The sequence below is a fragment of the Narcine bancroftii genome, chromosome 1 (assembly GCF_036971445.1).
Source record: "Narcine bancroftii isolate sNarBan1 chromosome 1, sNarBan1.hap1, whole genome shotgun sequence".
NCBI lineage: Eukaryota > Metazoa > Chordata > Chondrichthyes > Torpediniformes > Narcinidae > Narcine > Narcine bancroftii.
The window spans coordinates 56,732,808-56,749,050 of NC_091469.1; the positions used below are offsets into that span (position 1 = coordinate 56,732,808).

The 16,243-nt window shown below is 42.3% G+C and overlaps 1 protein-coding gene and 1 long non-coding RNA gene across 4 annotated transcripts in view; one reads left to right on the plus strand and one right to left on the minus strand.

Moving 5' to 3' along the window:
• The window catches only part of LOC138758476 (uncharacterized), a 58,637-nt gene extending 43,454 nt beyond the window's left edge, over positions 1 to 15,183 (minus strand). Inside the window, exon 1 of the long non-coding RNA XR_011354294.1 lies at positions 14,931 to 15,183. This is a non-coding gene — a long non-coding RNA (uncharacterized lncRNA). The remainder of the gene's footprint in view (positions 1 to 14,930) is intronic.
• pum3 (pumilio RNA-binding family member 3) overlaps positions 14,704 to 16,243 on the plus strand; it is a 46,220-nt gene continuing 44,680 nt past the window's right edge. For 2 of the 3 annotated variants that reach the window (XM_069927407.1, XM_069927387.1), the window contains exons 1-2: positions 14,704 to 14,852; positions 15,068 to 15,208. The gene's annotated coding sequence lies outside the window, so the exon portion shown is untranslated. Of the gene's footprint in view, positions 14,853 to 15,055; positions 15,209 to 16,243 lie in introns of those variants that run through there. The other variant, XM_069927398.1, reaches the window with a different exon arrangement.

Consider the following 16,243-nt stretch of genomic DNA (forward strand, 5'->3'; position numbering starts at 1 on the left):
TTTGTCCTTCTCAAAATGCACCAAATACAAAATATTTCCTGATAAATGTTTTAAAAAAACAAATGTCACAACTGAAAATTGAACTGCATGTATGATGGCATATTGTTGCACAGTATACAGGATGAGCATCTGTCTTTACCTCTTTTGGTGACAGGTTAGATCCTGCTGCTCACTGGAAAACAGCAAGTTGTGTCAGATCGGTCTCTGAATTGAATGGTCTGTGAAAAAGTAACCTTTTATAACATTGGCTTTGGTAGTACCAGCTAATTGGAATAAAATTAAATATGGCAATGGTTAAGTGAGGGTCATTTTATTTTCATTTTTTTTCTTGATAATTGTTTGAATCTTTGTCTTAAATTAAAAAGTATAATTTTATTGTTCTTAAAGTGTAATCAACTGGATGAGTACAATTTTGCATTTTCAATGTAATTCTTTTGCTGTAGCTTCATATTTAGCTGAGGTCTTATTAACCCTTACAAATCTAGAACAAAAAGGATGAAAATGTTGACAGGAGCTATGCTCCTGACTTGGTCAAAAATAAATATTTTTAAATAACATAAGACAATCAAAACCAAAATTAAAACCTAAAATAATTAATAACATTATTGATTCACGCATAAATAATATGTAAAATCTAAATTTGCTAATGCTGCACTGCCTTGCAGCCATTCTTCCCCTATTGTAATGAATGTCGGAGCAGTCCATATGATTCTTTTAAATAAACTGGCAGTGGGCAACTGGAGAACAAGCTGCGTGAATGTGTTAGGCCATCCTTAAATTAGCAACAGGAATTATCTTTGGCTTGGCTTCGCAGACGAAGATTTATGGAGGGGTAAATGTCCACGTCAGCTGCAGGCTCGTTTGTGGCTGACAAGTCCGATGTGGGACAGGCAGACACGGTTGCAGCGGTTGCAGGGGAAAATTGGTTGGTTGGGGTTGGGTGTTGGGTTTTTCCTCCTTTGTCTTTTGTCAGTGAGGTGGGCTCTGCGGTCTTCTTCAAAGGAGGTTGCTGCCTGCCGAAATGTGAGGCGCCAAGATGCACGGTTTGAGGCGTTATCAGCCCACTGGCGGTGGTCAATGTGGCAGGCACCAAGAGCTTTCTTTAGGCAGTCCTTATACCTCTTCTTTGGTGCACCTCTGTCACGGTGGCCAGTGGAGAGCTCGCCATATAACACGATCTTGGGAAGGCGATGGTCCTCCATTCTGGAGACGTGACCTACCCAGCGCAGTTGGATCTTCAGCAGCGTGGATTCGATGCTGTCGGCCTCTGCCATCTCGAGTACTTCGATGTTAGGGATGAAGTCGCTCCAATGAATGTTGAGGATGGAGCGGAGACAACGCTGGTGGTCTTCAGCGCTTGACGTCCTGTTTTGCGGAAACTGCCAAAATGTTTGGCCTGGAAGTCAGCCTGAAGAAAACTGAGGTCCTCCATCAGCCAGCTCCCCACCATGACTACCAGCCCCCCCACATCTCCATCGGGCACACAAAACTCAAAACGGTCAACCAGTTTACTTATCTCGGCTGCACCATTTCATTGGACGCAAGGATCGACAACGAGATAGACAAAAGACTCGCCAAGGCAAATAGCGCCTTTGGAAGACTACACAAAAGAGTCTGGAAAAACAACCAACTGAAAAACCTTACAAAGGTAAGCGTATACAGAGCCGTTGTCATACCCACACTCCTGTTCGGCTCCGAATCATGGGTCCTCTACTGGCATCACCTACGGCTCCTAGAACAGGAATTATAATGCATAGCCAAAAGGCAGATAATATTGATAATAGTGAAGCCTATATTATGATTCCTAACAAAGCTAGATTTAACATTGAGTAAAGTATCCAAAGTAAAGTATTATGCATGGATATTAGATCTGTCTGTGATCTTAAATTTCTGATAATCTGCCTTGATAAATTTTTTTTTGTTTATACATTGTAATTCAATGCTTCTAGCAGTGGTCTATCATCCACATATGGATTAACAGGCATGTTGCATTTTTTGATCATTGTGGTTTTAACTTTTGCAAAACTTATGGTGGACTCCCCATGATATCTGCTTAAAAGAAACATGATTACCTCTCCCAAAAAAATCTCAGTAATTCATATTGCATCTGCTTCATTCAGTTAAACCATGGCAGATCTTTTAGCTCACCATTGGTTTAATCCACAAACCCCACATGCCATGATTTCCTTAATATCCAGAAATCTACAGATCAGTGACTGAGCATCTATAGCATCTTTGGAAAAATCTCTGAGGAATCTAGAATCTCTGGTTCAGCACTTTAAAAGGCCAATTTAGCCCTACAAGTCCTTGCCGCCCAATTTACGCCCCATTAATGTACATCCCTGGTACATTTTGAAGGGTGGAAGGAAACCAGAACCCCCAGAGAAAACCCACACAGACATGAGTAGAACTCCTAGCAGACAGCACAGGATTCGAGCCCATGTCCGGTCCCATCAATGGTGCTGTAAAGGTGTTGCACTAACTGCTATGCCAACCATGCCACCCGATCCTCTCATCTCAGTCCTGAATGGTTTTTCCTGTATCCCAAGACCAAGACATCAGATTTGTAAACCTCAGCCGTGGGAAACATGATACTTGCATCTTCTCTGTACCCTGAGGTTGTGACCCCTGGATCTGAAAAACTCAGCTGTGGGAACCAAAGTTGCATTGACTCTATAAAGTCCTGTAGAATTTTGTAAGTTTCACTGATATCATCACCCATTCTTTTTAGTTCCAGCCTACATAATCTCTTTTCACAAGGAAAGCCAGGAATGAATCTTGTGAACATTTCTTGCAAGCATTAATATGTTATTATAAGTAAGGAGACCAGCTCTGAACATGTAAGTGTTACGGAGTCCAGAGGACCCCAAAGACCAGCAGCAATAAATATGCACCACAACACAGGGTTACTTAAACAAAAGTAGTTTTTAATTATATTTGAACAAGAAAACAGAATTAAACTTTAACTTATTACTTAACCTACCTAACTACTTAATCCCCCCTCTAACACTAAGTGCAGGTGTATGTAATGTATATTTAAGATTAGAAAAGTTCTTTGGATCACAGTCCAATCTCACTGGTTGCAGGCAATTCTTGTACTGTACACAGAGTTAGCAATAACAAAGTTCACCAGTCTTTGGTGCTTAACAGGAAAATGGTTACCACTCAGGAGGGTGTTTGCTGGTTTTCAGAGAGAGATTCCTATTCCAGGACATCTGTAACTAATTCCTTCTCAATCAGTCTTGCTGACAAAACTTGCCCCCTTCAGTGTTCTCCAGATGATCCTCTTTCTTTCAGGTCACCTTTCAGACTGCCAATCTCCTCCTTTGACCAGGCAGCCTTCCAAAGTTTGCCAGCTTCCTTTTGGAACTGATTTCTGTCTTTTCTCTCTCTGTTCAACACCCTCCCTCTCTGACAGCAAAACTCTTCTCCTCTACCTGCAAAGATCACATGCTCTCCCAGGCCAGCTGTTGTCGATACTTTGTTGCCTCCTGCAAAAAGCATTCTGCAAAAGTCCAGCAAAAATTCTGTGTTTTAAAATGTGTGTGTGCAAGCTGCTCACAACAATTCCTCCCAAACCACCTTTAAATACTCTGTCACATAGGTTATTATTATATCATTGAGCACAAGGACACCCAGATCCCGCTAAACACAAAAGCCTTTTAACAAAAATACTCTGGTTTTCTATTTTTTTGACCAATGTATTTCCTTACCTTACACTTTGTATGTCCATGATCTCTTGACACCTCCCAGCATCATCTCACAATTTGCACTGCCAGCAGCTTTGTATTATCACCAACTTGTTAAATTTGGCATCTTCCAAATCATTGATAGGTTGTGAACGACTGAGGCCCTGGGAGCAATCCCTGCAACACCCACTATTCACAATTTCCAAACTCAGAATTCCCATTTATTTTTTTCTATATTTCTGTCTGTTTAGTGATTCTCAATGCAATTTATTAATTACCCCTAATCCCATATATTTTTTTTAGAATGTTGTTTTGCACCTTAATGAAGACATTAAAGTCAAAATATGCTACATTCACAGGTTACTCCTTATTTTGCTATTGACAACCTCAAAATTCTTGCCTGATTTGTCAACATTTTTTTCTTTTTCATAAACCTCTTTTGTCTCTGCCCAATCCTATTATTTTCTAAGTCCCATGTCATTATTTCCTTGATAATGAATTCCAGAATTTTCCTCACTGTTGATGATGTCTGCTGCTTCCCATTTTTTCTATCCTTTCTTAAGTAGAGTGTTTTACCAATTAATGGGAACCATTCAAGAGTCTGGTGAAATGTGGAAAATGGAAACCTGTGCAAAATGTTTGTAGTACATTAGACCCTGGAAAGCTTTCAGACCCATTAATATTTCCAGTACTTTTAAAAAGAACAGTACTGGTTTCTTTCAGCTCCTTGGTTTCTTTCAGCTCCTTGTTTTTGGCATTTTTGTTCTTCACTATTTCCAAGAAGTGGAGGAATGATGGGGAGAGTTATTCTCATATAATCATCTCCTTCAAGCTGACCACCAACAAAGAGGCACGCCAAGGGGTTACATACTTAATCCCTTACTGCTGTACATTCATGACTGCACAGCCAACTTTAGCTTCAGCTCAATCCACAAATTTGCTGAGCTAAAAGATGCAATATGCATCACTAAAATTGTGTTGACTGAATAACTGGAAGCAATGAGTTAGCATACCAAATGGAGATCGAGAATCTGATTAGGTGGTGCCAGACATCAACACATTTTTTGGAATTGGAGGCCACATCTCTCCATATCTGGGTCAAAGGTGGAGTGGGTTAGGCCCTTCAAGATCCTTGGGTCCATATTTCAGAAGATGTCTCCTGGAGCCAGCACAGTGAGATACTGTGAAGAAGGCACTCCAACACCAATCCTTGCAAAGGAGTCTGAGAAGATTTGGCATGTTTTCGAATTCTCTATCAAACTTCTACAGGTACACTATGGAAAGTATACTGACTGATTGCATTACAACCTGGTTCAGGAATTTGAATGCCCAGGAATGAAAAAGGCTCAACAAGGTAGCAAACATTGCCAGGTCCATCACAGGTCCATCTATGTAGCAGTTAGTGGAAAGCTGTTGTGGTATCAGCGACCCTGGTTTGAATCCAGCAGTCTCTGTAAGGAGTTTCCATGTGGTCTGGTTTTCTTCCACCGTTCAAAATGTACCGGGGGTTGTAGGTCAATTAGGTGTAATTGGGTGGCACAGGCTCCTGCACCAGAAGGGTCTGTTACCATACTGTATGACTAAATTTAAATTTTAAAATCTATAGCATTCATCTATGCAAGATGCTGCCTCAAGAAGGGAGCCAACATCATAAAGGATCTCCATTATCCTGGTCACAATCTCTTCTTACTCCTATCTTCAGGCAGAAGATACAGAAGCCTGAAAGCAAACACCTCTGCGTTCAAGAATAGCATCGTCCTGACAGCTCCCATGCTCTTGAACTTTCGCTCCCATGCTCTTGAACTTTCTCTTGTACACTAACCATGGACTGTCATCACAAAAGAACTACCTGCCCCATTGCAAAGTCACTTTTTTGTGAAAATGATTGAAAATTTATATTTTTTTCTATTGTCCCTTTTTATTTTAGTAACTATTGTATCTTTATATATTTATTTCTTTTTTATTATTTTATATTATATACAATATAATATGTTACATTTATACAATTTTTTTTACAAATTATCTGTTTGGCTGCAGTAAGTAAGAATTTCAGTACATGTATACTTTGTACAATATATATGATAATAAACTCATAGTAATTATCATTTAATAAGTATTGAGGTTAGTACTTGAATTGCTTAGGCATGGAAGCCAGGGAATACTAAATAGGATTAGTATGGATGGGTACATAATGGTTGGGCTAAAACGGATGGGTTATAGGGTCCAATTCTGAGCTTTAAGACTCGATGACTCTTTTTTAACCTTCCAGGAAGACAGGCAAAAAAATAATTACATTTATCTCTCATTTTGCAATATAATTTCTCCCATTTCAGTCCAATCACATTAATTTTCACTAATCTTATCTATACCAATATTCTGTAATCTAATATGTAACTGTATACATCTGGTTCAATAAACTCCTTTAGTGTATTCTGAAGAACTCACAAAATGCAAAATGATAAAAAGGTGTAATTCCTACCTTTGTTTAATAAGAAACTGAGAACAAACAAATCACATGAATCTCAAATTACACACTTTTCATTGTTAACCAGATACCTTCGTTTAGGTTATGTTTCAAAGTCATCAAAGACAGATCATCAGAAAACATGGCTTACCCTCTACCACTCGACTCTCATCTGTATATCCTCAATTATCGACACATCTGCACTGGCCCCCTCCACTCCAATGCACAACAAGGACAGGATTCCCTTTGTCCTTACCTACCAACCCACCAGCTGCTGCATCCAACATATAATCTTCCGCCAATTCCACCACCGACTATATGATCCCACCACCAGACAGCAGCTGGTGGGTTGGTAGGTAAGGACAAAGGGAATCCTGTCCTTGTTGTGCATTGGAGTGGAGGGGGCCAGTGCAGATGTGTCGATAATTGGGGATATACAGATGAGAGTCGAGTGGTAGAGGGTAAGCCATGTTTTCTGATGATCTGTCTTTGATGACTTTGAAACATAACCTAAACGAAGGTATCTGGTTAACAATGAAAAGTATGTAATTTGAGATTCATGTGATTTGTTTGTTCTCAGTTTCTTATTAAACAAAGGTAGGAATTACACCTTTTTATCATTTTGCATTTTGTGAGTTCTTTAGAATACACTAAAGGAGTTTATTGAACCAGATGTATACAGCCCCCTCCCCCCCCCCCCCCCACCCCCACCATCTTTCCCTCGGTCTCCTTTCCTTTCGCTCTGTCTAACCCTAACCCTTTTTCCTCTGACTCCTTTCCCCCATCTCTGGTTCCAGAGTCAAAATACAACTCCCCCAGTCAATTTTCATCTTTCCTGAGTCCCATCATATCCAATTAATACCTTTTGTTTGTTATTCTTTGCTCTTTCCTTTTCCCCAGCATTTTAATTCAGGCCTGAAGAAGGGCTCAGGCCCAAAACATCAGTTACATATCTTTGCCTCCTATGGATGCTGCGAGACCTGCTGAGTTCCTCCAACATTTGTGTTTTTTACCAAAATCTAAGAGCAGAAGATGCTGGAAATGTTCAACAGGTTGGGCAACATCTGTGACAGAAGTTATATAAATATTTTAAACTGATGACTATCAGAACTGGGAAAAGTTGAGTTAAATAAAATAAATCAGAGAGAAGGAGGGGTAGGCAGAGAGAAAACAGGAGAAGGTGACCACATCAGGTTGAATAACACAAGGTGATGGTGTGGAGCTGAAAGATGATGATAAAGGCAATTGACAAAATATACAAATTGGAGAAAATGAACAAAATATGTGATATAAAATTAATGTTAAAAAGAAATAAGATTTTTGAAAATTTGCAATTTTAATAAAGATAATGGTAATGAGTAAATAAGATGCTTAAGGTGAACTTCTGTACAATTATGCTCAGAGCTTCCACTTATTCTCAACAATGCCCATTTCTCAAACATTTTAAAATCTGAATCCTAAATTCAATATGTTTTTAAAAACCTACTTCTGTAATACAGTTGCCTCCATAATGTTTGATTAGGCTTGAGTCTAAGTGTCTGATCATCTTTGGAGTCTATAGTTGCCATTTTTCAACATAAAGACACTATGAGACTGAAAAACAAGAATAAAACAGTAAGAGACATCACCCAAACCTAAGGATTACCAAAATCAACAGTTTGGAATGTCTTTAAGAAGAAAGAGCACACTGATGAGCTCAATAATCACAAAGGGACTGGTATTCCAAGGAAGACCTCCACTGCTGATGAGAGAAGAATTCTCATCATAATCAAGAAAAATAAGTATGTTCGACAAATTAGAACCACTCTTCAGGAGGCTGGTGTGGATATGCCAATGACTACTGTCTGTAGAAGAATTCATGAACAGAAATACAGAGGCCACAGTGAAAGAGGGTGCAGTAGATGACCCCCGCAGATTCACTAATGAAATGTTGCTTCACTTGGAAGTACTGTTTAGGCCCCTGAATGGTGCTGAGGGGGGAGGTGTGTGTGCAAGTGGAGCAACTCCTGTGGTCACAGGGGTGAAACTAAAGGGACAATTGGTGGGGAGGGAGGAGTGGAGAAGGGAGTTAATGAGGGAGTGGTCCCTGTGGAAGGTGGAGAGGGGAGAAGAGGCGAATGTGGCTATTGGTGGGGTCACGTAGTAGGTGTTGGAAATGATGGAGGAGGATGTGTTGGATGCAGAGACTAGTGGGGTGGTAGGTGAGGACAAGAGAAATCTTGCCCTTGTTGCGCCTGGGGAACGAGGGGGCCAGGCCAGATTTGCGGGTAATGGAAGATGTGCAGGAGAGGGAAAGCTACATTGTTTGAAGAAGTAGGACATCCCTGATGATCTGGCATGGAAATCCTCATCCTGAGTGCAGATGCGATGGAGACAGAGGAATTGAGAGAATGGAATGGATTCCTTACAGGGGACGGGATGTGAAGAGGTGTAATCGAGTTAGTTGTGAGAGTTAGTGAGTTGTAGAAGATGTCTGTCGAGAGTTTGCCTCCTGAGATGAAGACAGAGAGATTAAGGAAAGGGAGAGCTTGACCAAGCAAATTTGAGGTCAGGTTGGAAGTTGGCAGCAAAGTGGATGAAATGGACAACCTCATCATGGGTGTATGAGGGAGCACCAAAGTACTCATGGATGTAGCAGAGGAAGGGTTGAGGTGCCTTGCCTGTGTAAGCTTGTAGCATGGATTGCTCCACATAGCCAACAAAAAGACAGGCATAGCTGGGGCCCATGTGAGTACCCATGGCTAACCTTCTGACCTGGAGAAATTAGGATGAGTCAAAGGAGAAATTATTGAGGGTGAGGACAAATTCTGTCAGCCAGAGGAGGGTGGAGACTGACTGGTTGGGTTTATTGTCCAGAAAGAAACAAAGGGCTTTGATGCCTTAGGTATGGAGAATGGAGGTTTATAGGGTTTGGATATCTATGGTAAATATGAGGCAATCAGAGAACTGGAGGGTTTTTTTCAGATTTCAGATATATTGTCAAAGTACATATATACATATAGGGTGACATGGTTGGAATAGTGTTTAGCGCAACACCTTTACAGCGCCAGCAATCGGGACCAAACCGGGGTTTGAATCCCACACTGTCTGTAAGGAGTTTGGATGTTCTCCCTGTGTCTTTGTGGGTTGTCTCTGGGGCTCCGGTTCCTCAAAAAAACATACTGGGGGTGTAGGTTAATGGGGTGTAAATTGGGTGGCATGGCCTGTTACTGTGCTGAATGTCTAAATTTAAAATATAATTTAATATTTAAATTTATTATATCACATACAACTCAGATTCTTTCTTTCTGTGGGCGTGCAAGAATTACGACTAATTGGTAATGCAGAAAAAACTGTACACAGTGTAAACTAAACAAAGAAGTGTAAACAGTTAGTGAATGTAAACAAACTGACTGCAATACAGAGAGAATAAAGTGCACAAGTAAGAGTCCTTAAGTGAGTCTCTGATTGCGTTTATCATGGAGGAGTCTGATGTTGGAGGGGTAGCAGCTGTTCCTGAACCTGGTGGTATGAGTCTTGTGCCACTTATATCTCTTTCCTGATGGCAACCTGGTGTGGGTCTTTGATAATTGCTGTTGCTCTCTGACCATGGTGTTCCCTGTTGATGTTCTCACTCAATAGTGAGAAGGATTTTGCCTGCGATGTCCTGGACTATGCCCAGTACCTTATGGAGGGCCGGGGCATTGGTGTCCCCATAACAGACTGTGCTGCAGCCAGTCAGCACATTTTCCACCAAACCTCTGTAGAAATTTGGCAGGGTTTCTGGTGTCATACCAAACCTCTGCAAACTCTTGAGGAAGTAGAGCCGCTGATATGCTTTCTTTATGATGCCATTGGTGTATTGGGTTCAGGAAAGTTCTTCTGAGGTAATGACTCCCAAGAACTTAAATTTGCTCACCCTCTCCATCTCTGATCCCCCAATGATCACTAGATTGTAGATCACTGGATTGTACACCTGTGGCTTTCCTTTCCTGAAGTCAATAATCAGCTCCTTAGTTTTGGTGACATTGAGTGCAAGGTTGTTGTTGGAGTTAAAGTTATTGAACTGATGGAGGGTGTGTGAAGAGTCCTGGGGAGGGACTGGATTAGGAGAGATAAAACAGAGTTGAGTTAAGTGGAGGCCAATATGGTGGGACAGAAGCAAGCAGGCACGATGGGTCTGCCAGGACAATTAGATTTGTGGATCTTAGGTTGGAGGTAGATATGGGCTTGGGGAACAATAAGGTTGCAGGCCATGCCAGGGAGGTGACCGGAAGTGGTGATTTCATAGATGGTGCATGATACAGTGGTTTGATGAGTTTTGGTAGGGTACTGTTGGAGATGTAAATAAAATAAGGTGACTGAGTGTTGTCAGCTGGCTTTGGCTAGATAAATGTCAGTGTGCTAGACCATAAGCATTGAATCCATGCTGCTGAAGACCCAACTGTGCTGGGTGGATCACGTCTCCAGAATGGAGGACCACCGCCTTCCCAAGATCGTGTTCTATGGCGAGCTCTCCACTGGCGACCGAGACAGAGGTGCACCAAAGAAGAGGTACAAGGACTGCTTAAAGAAATCTCTTGGTGCCTGCCACATTGACCACCGCCAGTGGGCTGATATCGCCTCCAACCGTGCATCTTGGCGCCTCACAGTTCGGTGGGCAGCAACCTCCTTTGAAGAAGACCGCAGAGCCCACCTCACTGACAAAAGACAAAGGAGGAAAAACCCAACACCCAACCCCAACCAACCAATTTTCCCCTGCAACCGCTGCAACCGTGTCTGCCTGTCCTGCATCGGACTTGTCAGTCACCAACGAGCTTGCAGCAGACGTGGACATACCCCTCCATAAATCTTCGTCTGCGAAGCCAAGCCAAAGAAAAAAGAAGAGACCATAACAGCATCACCACTGACTGCAGATTTGATGGTGATTTTTGGATTGGTGCAGAGAGAGTGGAGGGCCAGATGTTCCAATGGGGTAAGATTAGAATGAGTGAGGGGAGTAGTGAAGTCGATATAGTTGATGTCATAGCGGCAGTTGGAAATATAAAGTTCCAGAGTAGTCAGATACCAGAATGAGGTGTCCAGGAGGAGTAAGAAGGTTTAAAGCTGGAGAAGAGATCTGTAGTGGGGAGTGGAGAATTATGGAAGTAAGCATGGAGAAGGAGCATAAAAAGAGTTCAGCATCATGGTGTGTGCAGAAGTCAATGAAGTGTAGGGGAAGGGGGACGAAGGTGAGGCCACTACTGAGAACAGAGCATTCGGTCTCTGAGAGGGGAAGGTCAGAGGGGATGGTGAAGACCAGGCAGGGGTTAGGGAAATGTTCAATGGGGTGGAAGGTGTCAGGAAGGAGGATGGGTGTGTTATATAGTTAAAATAATGTGAACTATTTTGTCAACACGTAAGAATACACCCTTTTCATTGTAGTAACTGTAGTGCACCGGGATGTATGTATCTATATATATGAGTGTGTGAACAGTTTCCTGAGATGGTGGAAGACATCAGTAGGTAAAATCTCTTCTGTCATTTGAATCTTTCATCTCTAAGATATTTAAGAAGTCCCCCAAGAAACACAGAGAAATAACATGGTGGCAGTGGTATAAGAGAACAAGAAAAAAGCCATACAATTGATTGTAAGTCACTGACATATGAAGGGGAAGAAGAGAAAAAAACATTACTGAAAAAAAATCACTGGAGCAACAGCAGTTCACCCAGTGATAGACTGGGAGGCCGAAAACATTGTTGAATTGTTTAAAAGGTTTCAACAGAAGTGCAATTTAGCTTTCAAAAGCTATTTTAAAAATGCAACAGCAGAGGAGAAGGTCCATTATATAATTCTCTGGATGGCGAGGCCTTGACTTATTTAATAGATGAGAGCTTATAGAGGTGGATAAAAATGATCCAGAGCAGATATTTACAAAGTTTGCTTCTCACCTTGAACCCAGGTCTAATCATAGAATTAAACGCTATGAATTTCAAGGTTTAATGCAAGAGAGTGATGAAACAGTTGATAACTTCCTCACTAGACTAAAAATTATTAATGCAAAATGCAGATTTAAGGATATAGAGGAAATAATAGTTGATCAACTGATATGGGGAGTGCCCATCCCAAAGTGCATAAGTCTCTTATAGGGAAGGATAGCTTTAAGCTGGTGGAAGCTATAGAAACAGCCAGAGTTTTCGAAGCCACGAAGACACAAATGAAATCCCTATCTATGCAGACCCATCCACAGCTAAGAGATGCTATAAAGAACACAATCAGAAAAGTGCAAACCCCCCCCCCCCCAAGACCTGCAGGAGATGTGGCAGACAACACCCCTTCGATGACCAAAACAAATATCCCACACACGGTTCTGAATGTAGAGCCTGTGGTAAAGCAAACCACTGGGCAAAGATGTGCAAGTCTGGTATGAAGAAAACAGTAATACCAGTGAAGAAAAAAGACAAGAAGATCCACCACATAAAAGGAAACAACAACTCCAACACCCAGATATTGGACATAAAATCCATACATCTTCATGAGATCTCGGGTGATTAAGATTAAATAAGGAAGTGAGTTGCACACAAGGATCCAAATACAGAGGGCAATCCAGAACAAGCCTACGATATTTAACCTAAAGGTAAAGCTGGATACTGGATCATAAAGCAAAGTCCTTCCACTCAGAGCCTACCACCAGATGTTCCCTGAGAACATAATAGGGTATCCAAAAGACAGTGCATTGGAAACAGCAAATGTCATATTAATGGCCTATGGTGGACCCATGATCAAGCAGCTCGGGAGAGCTACGATCAATGGCTGCCATAAGGGAAAGAACATCCTCTGTACGCTCTATTTGGTAAACACAGATGGACCAGCAATTCTAGGTCTGAATAGCTGCCGGGAGTTGCAGTTAATTTCTGACAATTGTGAGATCCAGACAAAGAAGATATCCAAAAAGATCAACAGAAACACACAACAAAAAGAGGAACCAATTTCCACAGAAGCACCTGCCAGGCCATGGCACTCAGTGGGAGCAGACTTGGTCACTGAGAATCAAGAGTGGAATTTAATAGTAGCCTGTTACAACTCTAAGTTTCTGTTCGTTAAAAGGGTGAAAGATCTGTGAGTGCTCCTTGTTAAACAAGGAACAAGTAATATATGACAATGGAACACAGTTCACATCACAAGAATTCAGAAAGCTGGCTGCAGAGTATGGGTTTGTTATCACTACATCATTTCCATACCACCTCAAAGGTCATGGATTCATTGAAAGACAAGTGCAAACTGTGAAATGCACACTAGTTAAGTGTCACGAAAGAAAAGAAGACCCATACCTAGCTCTTCTATCAATACGAGCAACACCTTTAAGGGCTGACATGAAGTTCCTGTTAGAACTTCTAAATGGCTGGAGATATAAAACAACTCTGCCAAGCAAAATACACCCTCCAGAAGACCAGGAGGAAACCAGAAGAAGACTGGCTGATACGCAAGAAGAAAGACGCCAGCGTTATAACAAATATGCACAAACATTGCCAGAACTCTTCAGAGGGCAGGATGTGCATATTCAAGAGCCGATGTTGAAAACATGGACCCCAGCAAAGGTCATCAGAGAAGCTGAGACACCAAAATCGTACATTGTCGAGACAGACTCTGACAATTGACTGAGGAGAAACAGAATTCACACCCGGCCGACACAAGATGTGATGAAGCAGAAAGCTTTAACACCAGCAAAGCCTGAAACACCAATATCAAGTGAAGAGACTAGAACCACTAATACTGAAACATCAACACAGCAGTTGTCAGGTGAAGCACAACAAGCTGCATCACTTACACGTGTATCAGCAACACAGAGCCCAATGGTCGCAGCCAAATCCACAAGATAGCGAACCAACATACTGCCACCAGTGCGATATCGATAAGAACTATTTAAAAATAATTGTGTAAATAAACTAGTGTACAAGTTCAGTTACTTAAGTTGCACTGGAAAGAAAGTGATAAAGAACATTAAATTTTTCTTTATCTTGAGGAGGGATATTATATAGTCAGTATAATGTGAACTATTTTGTAACTGCGTAATACACCCTTCTCACTGTAGTGCCCCATTGTGGGGTGTATTAATGCATGAGCAGTTTCCTGAGATGGTGGAAGACATCAGTAAGTAAAATCTCTTGTTATTTGTATCTTGCATCTTTAAGTTATTTCAGAAGTCTCCCCAGTAACACAGAGACAAAACAGGGGGGATCAAGAGAGGCTTGGGAAAGTCAAAGGGTCAAGGGAGAGAGCCCTGAGCACTCCGGATCCAGGGTGGGTGTTCACGATGGAGGATCTGCCCTGGAGGTTGCAAGCAGGAGCCAAGGTGGAAACTGCATCCGATGCTCAGGTTCAGGGTGAAGGTTCATGTCGGGAATCTGAGACAGGATCGACTTATGTTTGGAAAGGACTGACGGCTTTATGCATGTTTCACAAGCTTGAATGAGTTTCACTCAAGGGTTAATGTGAAGGTTTTCAAAGAGGTTATCGAACAGATTGACGAGGGCAGAGCAGTAACATTGTCTCCATGGACTGGAGCAAAGCCTTTGACCAGATCACGTGGTCTTGGTGCCGCCTGACCCATCCAGCCTCTCCAGCTTTGTGTACACCAGGGAAATGTGAAGACGCCGTTGATAAAATTGAGATAGATTCCAAATTAACATTTCTGTCTAAAACATATCAAATGTTATATTATGAAGCAAATAGTTTAGAGGTAGGTTGTATTTTCCTAATCAAGTTTTGATCTGCCAGTAAAGAGTTGTCAGGCGGACTTTAAATCTGTTGCACCAACCTGCGGACTTTGTGTCTTCCATCGGCTCAGTTTTGCGGCCGAATTTATTGTATTTCCTAATTATGTTTAATAGCATTTAGTTTGATTTAAGGAAATCTTATTAATATTTCGTACTTTACGGCCGTATAATTTTCAAGTTGTCGCCGCTGTGGGAAAGGACAAAGACGGAACTGATCATTCTGGGGTTGCCAGGACCCGACACGCGAGGGTCCTGACGTCCTGACGTCAGACGCAGAGCGACGGCGGCGACGGCGGCGGCAGCAGGAGCACGCGGAGCGGTGAGTTGAGTGGTTCGGGGCTGTGTCGAGTGGGGGGTGATGGTGGTGCAAGAGAGTTGGCCTGGACTCGGCCTCAATTGCCGCCTTCTGGTGAGAGGCGACGGAGATGCAGATAATCTTGGAAATCATCCTGGTGCCACAAACGGAAGGTGCCTAATCTCCCTGCTGATCGACCCTCTGGATGAGGAAGATGGGTTCAAGATTCCTTTACTGTCATGAAACAGACGTAATATTGCACGAAATTGGCTTTGGGCGACGATTCACCATCAGCAGAATTGCCCGGAGTCCCTTACAGTGAAGCAAAAGAGAGTCACTGAGTGACAGACTTCAGTCTAATGCATTGGCAACCCGAGCTCCAGATCCAAAGTGACCAGGAAGCTTTCAGCACCCTTTCGCATCTTGTTTCCAATACCTGGTACCCCTTCAACCAGTCTTCAGTGGTGTACAATCTGTTGTGCGTTCTTTGACTGCAATCACCATCAGCCTGCAGACACCATGAGTTTGTCTGTTCGAGTCGCCAACTAACTACCTGCTGCCTGTGTGTCCTTCAGCCTCACTGGTCTGCTGCAGTGGTCACCATCTCCCATATGGTCATCTCCTCTGCTTCTCCCTCTCAGACCTTGGGTGTTCTTCCCTTGTGCCAAGCATCTGCTCCCCTAGAGCCTTCAACCTTTCAGCTGCTCTTGAACACAGGGGTCACCATTTAGAGCCTAGACCTGGCCCAGACCTAAACTCTCACCAGTTGCAGGATTTTAAAATAAACCTCTGTCGGCTCCTTTGACACAACGTTTAAAGCTTGTATGGAGCCATTGGTGGTTGGACTGGCCAGTAGAACCCTGTAGAAGAGCACTGTGACTCTGCTCCCCACTCTGCAGGTCCGCACCAGGATGCAGGCTGCTATTGTGAATTACAGACATAACCATTTGGAATGGTGAAGCAGCATTGCTGGAGCTGCTCTGAATGTTTCCATACTGGGAAGCAAAAAATATGAGTTGCTTTTCTATGATTATAAGTCAGGATGTAAGATTAGATTGG